The 16,747-nt window shown below is 34.6% G+C and overlaps 1 long non-coding RNA gene across 1 annotated transcript; it reads left to right on the top strand.

The window, feature by feature from the left end:
* The first annotated feature begins 1,671 nt into the window (after positions 1-1,671).
* On the top strand, positions 1,672-16,420 carry LOC143174356 (uncharacterized). Its single transcript, XR_012998197.1, has 3 exons — positions 1,672-2,100; positions 15,025-15,283; positions 15,372-16,420. It is a non-coding gene; the product is annotated as an uncharacterized LOC143174356 (long non-coding RNA).
* Positions 16,421-16,747: the final 327 nt, after the last annotated feature.

Raw genomic sequence — 16,747 nt, 5'->3', positions numbered from 1 at the left:
TGACAACACGACATGCTGAAGCATACAGCCTGTAAAACATACATAAATCCTTGGACGAATGGAATTTTATAGCACAAAGTATCAAACATAGAAGTATTCATAACACGATAGCTGAAGCTATAAAACGTAAAATATGAAAGCATTGATTGTGCGAAATATTGCGAGGATAAAATACAAAGCGTGTATTTAGTATGGTCCTTTCGGCCATCAGATTTCCAATGGAAAGTGTCACGGTTGCACAGTAATTTTCTGGATTTCCAATGGAGAGTCTATTTAAGAACACGTTTTAATTAAATAATCTCACTTCAACGTAAAACAAACGTAAAATAAGATAATTTCGAAGAAAAGTAATAAATACTCTTACGAAGCACATCCAATAAGTTTCTAGAAAACGGTTATTATCCGTAAGTACTTATAATAGAATACTATATTTACTATTAATTGACGTGTGGGTAATTAAATGTTATTTATTTCACGTGGTATTAGTGTTTAAATTAAATTGTATATTCAGAAATACTGCGATTACCTCAATTCAATCTCTCTTTATTTACATGTTCTGGAAACATTTTGAACGTTCTATGTATGTTAGGCCGCAAAAGTAGTTAAGATATATGTTTAAAAGTATTTAAAATTAAAATAAATATATATTTGTTATAAAAATGAACATCTCTGACGTATGTTATTTGATTTCAATGAAACATACACATTCTTCTCACGTGCATCTCAAGTATCGTACACACATACGAAAATTTCAAGATATCTACTATCCAGTGAGTACAACATTTATTGATCTACGACAAAATCATTCCCGAAGTAATGCAACTGTAAGCAACATCTAATATATATTAGTTATATCAAAACGTGGATATTTACATAAAGATTCGTGGTAAGAAGGTAATGAACTATTACAGCCATAGTATATACTCACTATCATTGTGAACTTTCGAAATAAAGAAAAATTCGTACAACATTTCCAAACCAGAAAGTGCTACGAGGAATTTCAAGAGTAAAACGCGTAGTCGAAAAGTGCCTAACTATCGAGAAAGCCCAGAACTGTTCGAATGTTCCAAAGATAAATAAATAATTAGAACATTACTCCTCACATATTCAACCGCCTCAGACAGCAACAATTTTACAGTTTACGTAAAACTCTTAACACTAAAGCTACCGAGCAGTGACATTTCTTTTTGAAATTTCTCTATAGAAACTCTAAGAATGCACCTACCGAGACCTCAATTGATTTACAATTCATACTGCGTATTGCTAAATCAATTTCTTGAATAATTTCTCAGAGAAACATCTGTAATCTTTTTAGTAATTGCAGAAAGAGGATACCAGGAATGGATGATTCCGATTCGTCCGGTAGTTTCAGTGTTTTTAAAGAATTCTGAGATTTTCTCTGTAGAGTTATAAACGAAGATTGGAGAATGAATTAGGACCATACTGTGAAATTGTAATAACAAATCGATTTCGACCCGTCTGGTAGTTTTAGTGTTAAAATTGACTTTCGGCCGGCCGGATCGTGCGAATAGCCCACTGTGATACGGTGAATTCATAATTACACAGGGAGGTGTGTTTCCTTCGATTCAGCGGCGACGATTGCGACAACGTCGCGAAGGAAAAGGTACTTTAGATCGGCGCGTACACGAAGTTTCTGACACGTCGCGAACAAGTCACGTTCCGCGGTCGGCCGGTGCGCTTTACACATCCGGTTGCAGCGAACGTGGGCGCAGTAGTAGACAGGACGAGCCGTGCACCAGCGTAGAACGAATTGGAGTGTGTTAGAACCGTGGTTGATTTCAATTAACCGGCTGTTTCTGAACGGTGTCTCATTAGCGATCGGCCTAGGCCGGGAACCGATTGCCGGTCGTTCCTCTTCCAACCCGGAATCGGTGGGGATCGTTACGATCGATTTGGTTATTGTGCGATCGCCGCGATGCTCGTCCGACGTCGCTTCTCCCGCGGCCGAGACGTTTCGTTTCTATTAATAGGATTTGAAAAATGGCCGGCGGATATCCATGCTGACGGCGCACCGGCCGCCTGTTAATAATGGGTCGTATGCATAAAAAGAAGTAGGTGCTGGCTTTTGCTAGGGATTTTGTAAGTAGATACATACCTCGATTCTGCACGAAGAGCGGAGTGGTTAGTGGAAACAGTATTTACTGGTGCTTTCGGTGAACAATTGACACTAAAACTATCGGACGGGGCACACTGACCCACTTCAGAATTCTTATTTTACAAGTATTGAAATTACGAAGGCGTTTTTGCGAAAGATTTTCTATTAAGTTTGTGTATTTGTGTAGGTACGAGACTAGGAGGCCATTCGAATCTCAAGAAAGCGTTGTTTTAATTTTTATAAAAAATGGGGAATAAGCTAGTTTAACTGCTCGGTAATTTTAATGTTAACACTAATTTAACGGGAACCGGTCGAAAGACCGGATTGAAAATTCTGCGTTTCCTTTCATTCATTTAACCCTTTGGTCGAATGTTGCTATAGTGGAGATTTCAAGGTTTATAAATTCGAAAGCTGCAGATGAATAATTTGATTATTCGAATAACGAAGGATTCATATGTAGTTTTCTTTCGATGCATAACTCAGCTTTTGTATGAAAACACTTTTCAAAAGTGTAAAACATTTGCGTCCGCAAAGGGTTCACTTTATATCAATTTCTATATTGTCCGATTAATCAGTTTTTCAATTTTTGTCTTTCCTTTTGTTTTTGTTCGTACAAGAAGACATTTATATTTTACCGCTTATTAGACCGATTATGGTAAGAAAAGAGTCGGTACGGTTAATGTTAACACTAAAACGTATTTGGAATTTTTTATAAAAATTAGAACGACACTTTTCTTGAGATTCGAAGGGTCTTCTAGTTTTGTATCTGTACGAATGCACAAATTTCATTTTTAATCTTTCGCACACACGCCTTCATGATATAACACTGAAACTACTGCAGTTAAGTTGACTTTTTTAGATTCCTCTACAGGAACTTCAAGAGTGCAACTATTGAGACTTTAATTGATTTATAATTCAGTTTGCGTGTTGCTAAATCAATTTCTTTAATAATTTTTCAGAGAAACTGTTATCTTTTTAATAATTGTAAAACGAAGAAATCAGGAATGGCTCAATATGACTTGTCTGGTAGTTTTCGTGTTAAATACTTGCAAAATCAAGATTCTGAAGTGGGTAAATTTGACCCGTCTGGCAGTTGTAGTGTTAACCATTAGTGAGAATTTGAATAGTGAACCAATGATTGGAATCGAGCAAAATCGATATGCAATAAGACCATCAAGCCACAACGTGTTCACTGATTTTATATTCATGTATACTGAGTTTGATTAAATGTTACACGACTTAATCTGTTAACTGTGGAATTTAATTTGCAAAATCTCTCATTGTGCGCGCAATAAAGTCAAGTAATGAAGTATACACTGGTCAAATTGAGTGCAAATGTACCAGTAACATATTCTGACAAAAAACTGAAGCGAAACGAAGAAGAATTACATGTTTATCTGAAAAAATAAGTAATTCATCGTTGAAAAGATTAGTATCATTTCGAGTTTTAAAGTGGCGTGTGTACTCGTTGAACGCAGTTAACTGATTAAGCAGTGGAATTTTGTTTAAAATGTCTTTAATGGGGTGTGTAAATTCAATTAATGAAGAACGTACGCTTCGAACGCAAGATACATGGACTTACTATATGTTACAATCAAGAAATACGATAAAATGGGAAAGAATTAGGTTTATTTGAGGATATAAGTAAATAAGTAATACATTAACATTTATTAAAATGTTGATTGTATTTTTAATATCTCACAGAAATTTTAATAATAAGCATCTAATTATTAATAGAGAATGAATAAGGAACACGTTGAAAAGTTGAAAAGTTAATATTTAATGTGTAATAATAGATTACAATTGATTTCTAGCCTTTTGTATCATTCAATCTCTAATGTACTTCATATATTTTCAAAATACAAATAATACACATGATATAAACACTAGAGAAACTTACCGAAACACCAAGCGTTAAACGATATTATTATAAACATATATACTTTTAATATTCATATTCGTTTTTTCAAAAATAATTTTTTCTTCGATTAATTATCCTTATCGTCAGTAGCAATACGGATATTTAAAAGGGTAGTCTTCAGTGGTAAAAAATTCTCAAAACACTTAAAAATTCTCTAAATTACTGATACGTAACTATTTTCAGAATCATTAAACACCCAGCGAAAAAAGAATTGTAACGCAAGATTGAAAGTAACAGCCTGAGCAGGCAGAATTCATGGAAAGTTTACAGGAAAAAGCAGTCGTTAACATCCACCGAGCTTCCAGTCTCCTATCATATCACAGCGGTGTTTCTTCTTTCCTTTTTTTATATCTCTATCACGATGAATGCCTTTGGTAGAGCAAAGACCGAAACCTTCATTTGAATCTAAAGCTCGTTACACACGTTGAAACATGTTGCAATGTATGCATCGACTTCTAGATTTCTTGAAACCTGCATTAGCACCAGTTTGCCTCACATTTGTTAACATAAGTAATTAGATAATAGCGTAGCATGAGTATTGTGTAACTAAATCATGAATAACTATTTCTAACGACGTTTGTCTCTGTTACGAAAAAATAAGTATTATTATAAAAAATTCTTAAAATTCTATCAAATCTATCTTCTATGAATCTCACAAGTGTAACAAACATATTATTATAGAAAAATCTCAAAATCAGTCCTAAGGATTAGATGAAATGTACCTAACGGGACTAATGAATGACGGGTGAACCTGTTAGCTGTGGAATTTAGTTTGAAGAATCTCTCGTTTTGCACGCAATAAAATCATAAAATGATGTGTGTACCTGTCAAACACAAGACGAACGCACCTAGGGTATACTTCAACGAAAAACCAAAGAAAAGCAAAGAAGAATTACACGTTTGCCTAAAAAAATACAGAGTACATCGTTGAAAACATTACTATCATTCCAAGCCTCAAGATGACGTGTATACATGCCAAACGCAGTTAACTGGTTACCCCCTTCCCCTATAATATCCTGTCAGACTCGCGATGAAGATTTCAAACACAACTTAACAAACACAAACACCATTCAATCTCCTTGAATCCAAATGAAATATTATTCCTCCACAAATAATTATACTTCAGAGCAAACGTTGACATGGTTACCTCAATCTTCCTCTTATATTCAATAAATTGTTAACGACAAAGTAGCCATATCGATCAAAGTTCAGAAATCATAGGACAAGAGGTTAAATGTTAACACGCAACGAACGTCAATATTGTTGCAGCAAACCAACAGAAAACACCGAAAATTCTCGTTGAACGTGTCGCCGGATGACAAAACAACGGCCTCCGTTGTCCTATAGATAGAACGCGGAGGACGGAGAGCAGCGCTGATGATCGGCTGGAAGGATCAGTTTTCCGGCAGCCGAGGCCCCGGTGACCAGTAGGATGCCGTTTTCCTATCATTTCCCATGTGTCCCCCGCCGCGCGTGCATCGTGTGGAGGTCGTCGACCTGCTGGCAGAGGCCGATTGTGGACATTCGAAAAGGCAGCGGGCAAGATTGGCGAGGGCGAGAGTCAACGGCAGGCGGCGGAGCTTTCTCTCCTCTCTCGTTCGCTCCTCGTCTGGCCGTCGCCGGCTCGCTCCCTTCCACCTAGCCCACCGTCGGCTACGTGTGTATACCTTCGGAGCATCATTCAAGAGAGCCACCTAAAATTAGCGAGGGAGTATATGGCGTAAAGAAATTTGGCAACGGCGATCGGGCCCGATCCTAAACCACGGGAACCATCCCGTGCTCGGAACACGGCCTCGTGTTTTTCCATTTCTCTGAACCACGCCGGTATTTATCGGCGCCTTCCAGAAACTAGTTCTCCCCCAAAGATTTTCGACCTGTAGTTTATTCGAGCTGTTACTAGCTCGTGCATGTTTACGACTTGTCTGCGGATGTTTATGCATTTATGGGATACGGACGGAACGCGCCGGGATAAAAACGTCGATGGTTATTCGGATTTTGATTCCGTGGCTAGCTTAACCCCTTACCCTATGATTTATCTCTTAACTGTGATCGATACAACTACTTTATTATTAATCATTTATTGGGAAGAGAAGTGTTGGTGCTTGTTCTACGGCTACGTTTACTCCAAAGGTGACTGATAATAGAGAAGTATTTTTTAATTTACATTTAACCAGTTGACTGCGATCGATGTATACTTGGGGCTCACACGTATTTCGGTGGATGCTTCTTTGATTTAACCCTTTGCTCAATGATTTTGTTCTTAACTGTGATCGATATCGCTACTTTTTTGAAAATTCAATACTCGCGTCAGAAAAATGATCATCCTTTAAAACGAGAAAACTAGTAATTGATATGTTAGTTAGCAGTTCACCACTTATAGTAAAACCAAAGACTCTAAAGCTGATTACTTTAATATCGTTTATTTACAATGAAAAATTATAAGTAAAAGGACAAACACAAATGAAAAGAAGTTAATTCCACATTGGAAATTGGAGGCATACTAAAGTCAGTGACATAAATTGTCGATTTTTACGAGAAGCAATCTAATTCAGGTAAAAGTGTTTCGGAGTAGAGTCGGCAGATGCTGCTGCATAACTATCGCGCCTTTATCGAAAGATTACTTTTAAAAGTCTTATTTCTTACGTTTTCCTGAAAAATAGTCAACTACTGATATCAGGTCAGTTATTGGTGGCTTTACCTTACAATTACAATTTAATTGAAACTTAATTCATTGCATGAATTAACACAATTTATCAGTCTTCAGACGAACAACAATATATTTTGTCTATACTGAACGTTTCAGCTGGGAGTATGCAGCACTGAAAGGGTTAATCTCTTGCAGTGAAAAGACGTACCACGCACGTCAAAATGTTTTTGTTCTAAAATTGGCAATGACGTCTTATACACATCAATAATCTTGTTGCATTACACATTAGACTAGATTGTTTTGAAATGTATCACTCTGTACAAAATGATTAATAAACAAAATTAGTGTACGTATCCGCGTAAAATAGGTAAAACCGAAATTCTTCGCACAAAACTTTGCCAAAGGCTTAACAGGCAAAGCTATTTTATTTCAATATTTCATAATTTGATGCGTTGTACAAAGAATGATACTATATACGTGTCTTTTTAATTTTACTACATCGAATCGTGCGGTGACTGAGAGTCATCTCTCGAGTGCGAAGGGTTAACCTTTAAGTATCGGTACCTTTAACCTTTCAGCTACTATACGTCACTATAGTGGCCATCGCGTATATCATCTTTTTGAACGGTACGCCACAAAAGCGGCACAATTCTTTCTGTGTCATCGATAACTGTGCACATTATAGTCTAATCTAACGTAATTGCACAGTGGAAAATTCTATCAGTCTCAAATCGCAGTGCTACATTTATAATATGCAGATCGCGTCAAACCTTGCCGTACAGAGGTATAGCTTCGTGGCTAGTCTCGCCGTAACTAAAAAATTAATAAAATAACATATGTTTCTCTGCTAAATTATTAAAGAAGCTCATGTAGTAACACGCAAACTGAATTGTAACTCAATTGAAGTCGCAGTAGGTGCAATCTTAGAGTTTCTATAGAGACATTTCAAAAAGGCAATTTAACTACTCGGTAGGTTTAGTGTTATGAAATAAATCATAGGTAAAGGGGTTAAAGGAAAGTACAAATGTTCGCCGTAGCTAAAAGGATAAGACACAGTAGTTCCAGTGTTAACTCCGTGGACTACAATTTAATTCTGCACTTGCAAATTCCGCAGTTGTACTTGTTATAACTGCTTACTGTTAACAATGTACAAGTAAAATAAAAGTTATATGCTCTAGGTTTTCTTTAAGCCACACAAATTACTAACAAGACAAATAATGTTCCATTTGAACTTGGTATTGAATGGTAATTTGTATTTGTTAATTGATGTTTGAAACCTTCACTACGAGTCTAACACGATATTATAAGGCAAGGGGTTAATAATTTAGTAGAATATAAGAGAATTCCTTTTTTATGCCTAAAGTAGCTCTGGAGATTAAGGATTTGTAAGAGAAGAATAATATTTAATTTTAACTCGAAGAAACAGATGTTATTTACATTTGCTAATTTCTGTTCAGAATTTTTGTTACGAGTCTGACAGGACATTGTAAAACAAGAGGTTAAAAGATCGACCGTTGTTTCGACTGCATGAGTGATTTCATAAGTATTGATTCGACAGTAAATCTGTTAACCCTTTGCTTTATCGTATCGTGACAAACTTGTGGTGAAGATTCCAAGCAGAATATAACAAACATAAATATAATTGAATTCTTTAGAATTCAAACTAAATATTATCGTTCTATTATCAACTGTTACACTTCAGAGCAAACAAAGACGGGATATGCCTAAAACTTCTCTCTCCTTTCCAATAAATTATTAATGACAAAGTATATATATTGATCTTCATTCAAATAAAATATTATTTTTCTGTTATCAACTATTACACTTTACAGCAACCAAAGACAGAAGATAAGTTTAAAATTTCTCCCTCGTTTTCAATAAATTATTAATGACAAAATTATATCGATCATAATTGAGAATAAAATTGTAGGGCAAAGGGTTAATAAAGTTTGATGATTTAGAGGACAATATGAAATCTTCATTTGATTATATGTTTTGAAACATTGTATACTCATTTTATGTAATGTATACACGGGAATGGAATGGCAACAAATTTTTGCATACACTCTACATGTGCATATTTTTCTTAAAATTATTACAAAAATTCCAAATAATATACAAAAATTATGTTTCTAAGATGCTAAAAATAAATAAAAACAATTTACGATTATGAGAAAGCTATTAACACGTATTTGCACAAAGAAAATATTTGCATATCGAAATCGTAGAAATGGCTGCCACATAAGAAGATCCATATCTTGATAAAGAAATTAAAAGTCACCTGAAAATATATGAGAATAGTTTTGTTCCGAGCAAAAGGCGTGTTTCGTGAATCAAGATAAATATATATTACGCTGAGAGAAAGTTTGTTGTACGTGTACATACAGCTCGCGACAAAAAGATAGGTCCACTGTCTCTTATTCCCTGCAAGTTTCGTAAAGGCTGAGGATCTTTCACTTTCTTCCTGCAACTGTTCGAAAGAGATAATCGCAATATTCCGTAGTAGAAATGCTTTATATTCAGTCGTAAAAATAGGATTTTATGTGCAAACGTAAGTCGGGTTTCGTGTAAAAAGAAATGAATTCATTTTAATTGGTAGAATAATATTAATATCAAATTTCATTTTCTTATCTTAATAGTATTGGGCAAAAGTTTTGACGTTTTTTTAGAAGAAATAAAAGGAGTGCTTAACTGTTCGCTGGCTGAACGAAAACTAAGTAAAAACGAAGAAAGAAGTGTCCTTTATACACGTTATAATGGTTTGAAAACATGTTATTTGTTTCGAGGAACAACATTTTTTTATTAACCACGTAGCAAGAAGATCAATATTTTTGCATCAAACCAATATTTTATAAGAATCTTCTGCAGAAGCCACATGAATATTTTAATTTGCTTCTCTGCGAATCGCTACCCAGACGTACGGGCAACACATATAGATACGTTATCTTGTTGAAATACAGATACTCGAATACCAAACATTCGAAAAGTATATGATTTCATATCAGCGAGTACATTATACGTCAGTGTTCACTTTATTATTTGAATCGATTGTTATGAAAGCGAATTCATTTTCCTGTGCGTCGAAATATTTAAGGATTTACATTTGAATCGATTAAAACAATTAATAAAACCTATTAAGCTTCTTTACATTTACACGAATTAAAATATAAATGTATACATTGTATACATTATTTTAATAAGAATTAACTACATATTGATTATTATGTTATGTATTAACATATTTCTCGGTTTATCTTTTTTTATATTAAAATATTTTTAAATTATAATGTTCATATATTAACGTATTTTTCTGGCATCATAAATGGATTTGCATTATTTTCGTAATACAATAAATAAATGTGCAATTAACCCTAAAGCCCAGATAGTCCATAAATTGAAAGATTATACTAAATTATATGCAAATTATTTGTTTCCTTAACTTTTTCGTCGAAAGCGGATTTTCTACTTTTATAATAATGAATTATTTGTTTTCATAATAAGCGATCTATATCTGTATACTTTGTAGCCAATCGTTGGCCACGCTGTAATGATCATCCACCAATTTATTTATTATGATTAGGATCATCCGCATTAAACCTATTACTTATACCATTTATTCTAATAGTACTAATGACTCACGCGTATCGAGCACCGTATAAATTATTTTACAGTATTTTATTATCCGGACTAATGAGTAAATGAATGTAGCATTGAATTTTTAGTGTCAGCGAATGTATACTGAAATACATGTTCCAACGATATTCTAGCCTCATCGAACTAGTTCTGTGAATGGAATCCGATGCTTTTTATTTCACAATCTTTCAGCAGGTACTGAGAGTTCTTGAACGGAGAAAACTTGCTTTACAAGTTCCAATAGCAAGAACATTTTGCGATTCTGGACACAAATATTTCGATACATGCAGTTGAACCAATAATGATATCTGTACGTATGATATTATATTTATCCGCTTGTTTTGTGAATTAATTTCGAAAATTTAACAAAAGTATAATGATTCATTTATTTGTGCTTTTTAATTGATATTTAAATTTATTATGAGAAATATATTCGTAATGAAGATAAAATCAACCATAACATGGACAAAATAATGTCATCGAAAACTTGAGTGAGTAATTTTTAGTTTTATATTTTTAGAATTGTATCATATACCTTTAAACACGACTGTTGTGTATTTACATATTGTTTATTTTCTCTAATGTATTTATGAAGGTAAGAATCCTTTTTGAACAAGGCAACGATGCAAACGTCTTAAAAAATTTTGTAATTAGGCTTGTAATTACGTATAAAGTAATGTGTAATTGGTGGTTAATTGTGTACACGGAATTAACGACACACATTTAACTATGTTCATTAGATATATTCCTTAATTAATCAGTTTAAATATCCGTTTATTCTAGGAATACGTAATGCCACTTCATGGTTAATACTCCACGTATGCTTAATTACACTTGATAAATCAAGATAATAAGTATTAAAGTTTAATGAAAAGTTACCAGTGAATATTCCAATATTGTTAGTACGAACTTAATTATATCTAGCAATTTAACTTTTCTAGCAATTTGAAATGTTTGAAATCCAGCTCGCAAATCGGATTATGGAAACTGTTGTACACGACAAACATTAAATCGTATAGTCATTTCGATTATTGGAAGTAAGCATTATAAATATCTAACAAGTAAAACACCTTCTAAATTAAAATGCAGAAAACTGCAAAACATTCTGAAAAAACCAACAAGGATAGAGTAACAATCTTTCAATTCTTTATTCAAACAATTACTTAATATAAATGATGCAACATCTCGACAATCATTAACCGCTTTACGAGTTCCACTTGTGCTTGTTCTCCATGCAAAACACGATTTTGTAATTTTGCTCCATAAATCTGCTGCATCCTAACCATAGTAATATTCTTATTTTCATAAAGAAACTTAATTTCATTTTTCTAACTAATAGCCTCTGCAATACTTGTACTACGAAGCTGCGACTGTTATATAACACAAGCATAAACACGTAAAACGAAATAAATCGTAAAGCAAGGGGTTAATATTAGATGCACGAACATTTACTGTACACTGTATTATATAATTCCTACAAAGATACGTGTTCACTCCAAGACTTCAGAAATTGCATTTCGAAAAACAAAGAACCAGTACGCCTATTAACACATTCCGTGCCACCGGAAATTTCGGCTATATCTTTCTTACAAAGTGCACTGATTTTCTAAATGAAATATTCAGTTACATTCAAGTTGTTACTGACTTTTATATATATAAAATAATATTTTAATATTATTTCTTTAAGTTTTCGTTGCTTCGCGACGTGTACCGCTATTCTCTGACACATGCCTCACAAAACATGTTTCCCTACAAAAATTCCGCGTGTACCACAAATGGCACACGTGGCACGAAACGTGTTAACCCTTTGCACTCGATTTATTTCCAACGTTGTTCGGTGTAAACTTGTGTTTATTTTTAGAGAGACAAATTAAAGTAATTTACAGCGGTAGAATTCAACGTTTTATATTAATTTTATTTATTGATATTATAATAAAATTTAACTTTTATAATCTTGTAAAGTGTGGTGCTCAAATAATTTCCTACGTTCTATAACAAATTAGTATTGTCATCTCCAGCATGACATACTAATGCAAAGGGTTAATATAATTTCAGTAATCAAAATCGACACAAGTTACCAAATAACGTCTACAGAATCCAATATCAAATCGACGAGTTCCATGAATCGTACCAGAGGAATCCATACTCTAGCAAAAATGAAGTACACTCTTTCGAAACGTCAGGGAATTGTGTCCTCTTCGGGGTTCTTTGTTATTCGTCTTCCTTCCGAGGCTCTGCTCATCTCGTGTTCTAGAGAATCGGTTCGAATTCTCTGCGGTTTCGCCTCCACTGCTTCAGCTCTTTATCACTACTGTGTCAGAGGCCGTTAACCTCTTTCACTCCGTTTCTTCTTCTTCTTCTTCTTCTTCTTCTTCTTCTTCTCCTCCTCCTCCTCCTCCACCGCCACCTCCTCTTCCTCCTCCACCTTCTCCTCCACCTCCTCCTGCCTCTCTTTCTCCTCCTCGTTCCTCTAGCCGACTCCTTTTTCTTTTCCGAGAGATCAGTACTATGGCGCTTATCTGGCGTTCCTCTCCTTATGCATCTCGCGATTCCTCGCCGTTGTGTGGTTACTTGGTCGCTTGGTTACTTGGTTACTCGGTTACCAAGGTGCTAAGGGAAAAAGGACCCTGGTACCACGACGGACATCCGCGAAACTAAGCGGTTCGCGTCTCTTTTTCGCGACGGTCGCTCGTTCGCTCGCTCTCCTCCCCTTTCTTTCCTCTTATTGCTCCCTCTTTTCGACGAGTAACGATCAAAGAGACGCTCGTTAACCCTTCGGGCCCTGGATTTCGTTTCGCAATGAGCTCGTAACGAGTCAACTCGATGCTTTGGCTTTGGCCTGGCGCACGGTAGCCTGGTCTGTCGGATTCAGAGGAAAAAATTCGAAAATTTGAGAGTATTTGCAGGAGAGATAGTACGTGTCAAACTTCAAATTTTTTAGAAGGAAAATTGATTAACATTACGTTGGACGTATTGTATCGTTTTGTATTGTATTATGTATTGTATTGTTACGTTACAATGATGTCATTCTTTAGTATTGCCAACTGTTGTCGATGACTACTTACAGAAATGAAAATTGTGCTTAAATTGGATACCTACTACAGGATAATAAAAAAAAAATAAATTTTCCAGTTTTGACAATTACAATGTTTTATAGAAAAACCCTTCAATTATGTTTCTATTGGTCGTTATGCTAATTTATTGTAGATTCGTATAATATAAATTACACCTGACCAAAATCAAATCGGCAGGATTGGCAGTTTTGGGAATATCGGGGAATTTAGATTTAGAATGGAACATTCAATAATATATGTGTACCTTTATCTTCGATTGTCGACTTTTTTTCCTCCTCATTATACGATTTGGGCCAATGTGTAGGGGATAGGGGACGATTCTATTTTCGACGCTTTTATTTTGCAGAGCGTTGAACGACTTATGTTCAGTTCGAATTTTGAGAAACTAAGTAGGACGGCCTTGCATTCGATGGAAGTGCTTAATCGACTGAATTAAGTGGCTATAATGGGAATGGTCTTTGTACTGTGTGTCAATAATGTGCTCGCTAATTGTGAGAGGAGTTGAATGGAAATGTTATCTGTATGGAAGTTACATATTGACCCTTTGTGGCGCCATATGACTTTGAAGACCCGCATTCGTGTATCTGCATTTCTCGAGTAGATGTTATTTCATTATTTAACATAAAACTACGTGGAATTTTATTGTTGTACAAAGAATATATTATTCAAATTTGCTTCAAAATGTCGGTTAACAATTATTCTGTTTAAATTCATTTCCTTTGTTTCATTGCTTCAGTGAATAAGGAGAAGTTAAATAATATTTTCAAACACGGTCAAATAATTATTTTCTACTGACAAATAATCACGATAAATCAAATAATAAAATCATGAACAGAAATAAAAGAATTAAAATTCATTAACCAGTTAACTATTTATTTTTCCAAATTCTTTATTTTTTCGGATGGACATGTAATTGTTCTTCATTTTGTTTTAGTTTATCGTTAGAATATATTAAACCTGCATTAACCCTGCCTCTGACGAGTATACACTTTATTATCGGATTTTATTGCTCGCAATGGGAGATTTTTCAAATAAAATTCCACAGTTAATAGGTTAAATAACAAAGTAAATGAATAAAGTAATAACGATAAACTGTAACGATAAATATCTATGTTCCCTCTCTCACTTAAATATTCAAACCGAAGCTTTAACAAAAGAATATTCAGCAACGGAAACAATGAAAATTAATGATTTCCTAACGTTCAGAGACCGAACGCGATTCGAACGATCGAACGAACGCATCCAATGTTATTCGCTGCGCGTCGTATAAATATAATTGATATTGATACTGAATCCATTAATGAACCCGTATTAGCCAAAGAAATCATTAAATCAAAATAAATTCGCCGCGGAACGGTATCCTGTAAAAAATGTTATCGATTGTTCCATAGGAAAGTCTTACTCAAGACCCCGTAGCACCTTTCTCTCCTATTATTACGGGGTTATCTAATCAAGAAATTGTAAATAAGACGATTACACGTACACACGCGCACAGCCGAACGATCGATACTAAACACATTGCAACAACTTGAAACGAATCGCTGATTTTTCCACGTACTAATTGGACACAGTGAAACCAGTTTTAGATATTGAATTGCCATACATTAATACATATTGAACTTGGTACCATCAGCGGGGCGCGGTAGCGTGTGCCCGGTGTTGTTTCAGTTTTACTCGCTATCGTATCGAGCTGCTCTTACTCCACTTCCGTTATGAAGGCAACCGAGATGTTTAGCATAACGCCATTAAACGCGACACAAAAGATCTATGGCGATGCAGTTAGAAACCCGGCAGGCCCGAGCAAGAAGGATCTCTCTGGCTACCACCAACACCGCGGCAGGCATTTGAAAAGGAAAAAAAAAAAGAAAGCGAGAACGGGTTTAAAGAATACGGTACTTAAATTTTATGCGCGTAATGAGGATATAAAGTCGGTAATCATAATGTTCGAGCGACTTTTTAATTTATTCATTATAATTACAGCTTTTCCTATTTCAACGTTCCGAATCGATTGGTAATTACTCCACTGAAGGAGGACATTAAAGTTTGATACGTCTGAATGTTTAACTGGTCTTGCCAATTAATCGCCGGTTACATCAGGCTGATTTATTATGTTTTATCGGGAATTTATAAGGGCTACATGCTTCGCGGTTATGTAAAGGGATTGCGTCCCGCGGCGTTGCCGTATGTAAAAGGATTAATTTATCAAATATCGTGCGACCGTTGCTGGGTTATCTGCGTAAAATGGCCATTTCACCTGTACTGTGACGAGTGGCTACGTAACAATTCGATGGAAAATGGATTAAATGAAACTGGGCGAGCTTGATGTTCGGTTACGGTGATTTATCTCGAGCACCGTTGTTATATAAGCTGCGATGACTGATTCGAATGATCGGACGATGATGTTCTGCCTGAAACTTAACACTGAAACTACTCGGCAGTTAAATTGACTTTTCGAAATTCCTCTATAGAAACTTCGAGGTTGGATTTATTGAGGCTTTAATTGAATAATTTCTCAGAAAAACATCTATTGTCTTTTTAATAATTGCAAAATTAAGAAATTAGGAATGGGTCATTTTGATTTGTGTGGTTGTTCTAGTGTTAAGTGATCTGAAAATCTTGACTGCGTTTCCCTTGAAGTGCAGTTACTCTGTATTACGCTGTGCCGTAAAAAATGCGAGTGGTTCTCGTTAACTGGTGATACACTTGGGTGAGCTGAGGAGAAACATTATGCTGTAGTGATTTTCAATTGTAAGTAGTAAATATAGAGTGATTTATGGGAATAATAGAAGTATAGAAAATACAACGAATAGGTATATTTCTTACACATAATATCTTATCTATAATTTAATACGTTGAATGAATAATGAACATAAATTTCTTTGTTTTAAATTCAAGAGTTAATAGAATTTGATGCGCTTTTAGTTAAATTTTAAAGATAACGCTATGTTTGAATGAATATCTGGTGTATATGAATATGCTGCATATTCTAATCTTAATATTGAATTCTGGAATTGGGTACATTTTATTAAATCAGGACTGTTTAGTATACATATAAAATTATTTTGATAATTTTATTCAAACTTTACATGTTCTTTCATCGATTCTTTGAATATGTACAACAAAAAGTTTCTCTGAAATAGAATAATATTTATTTAAGAAACTACCCTACATTATAGGCAATACATAATACCAATAATAAATAATTGATAATATGAAATAATGCGAAATTTTATAATAAAATAATTACGAGGAATTATGTTTGAGAAGTTTAATTTTCGAAGTTTTTTGAGAATTTATAAGTGTATTTATGAAGCTCCTTTCGTTTTAATCGGCTGCACGGTGGGCGTGAAAACGGA

This window comes from Nomia melanderi, chromosome 1 (assembly GCF_051020985.1).
Source record: "Nomia melanderi isolate GNS246 chromosome 1, iyNomMela1, whole genome shotgun sequence".
Taxonomy (NCBI): domain Eukaryota; kingdom Metazoa; phylum Arthropoda; class Insecta; order Hymenoptera; family Halictidae; genus Nomia; species Nomia melanderi.
The sequence above is the reverse complement of the archived record's forward strand: the minus strand, read 5'-3'. Positions and strand labels throughout refer to the sequence as shown.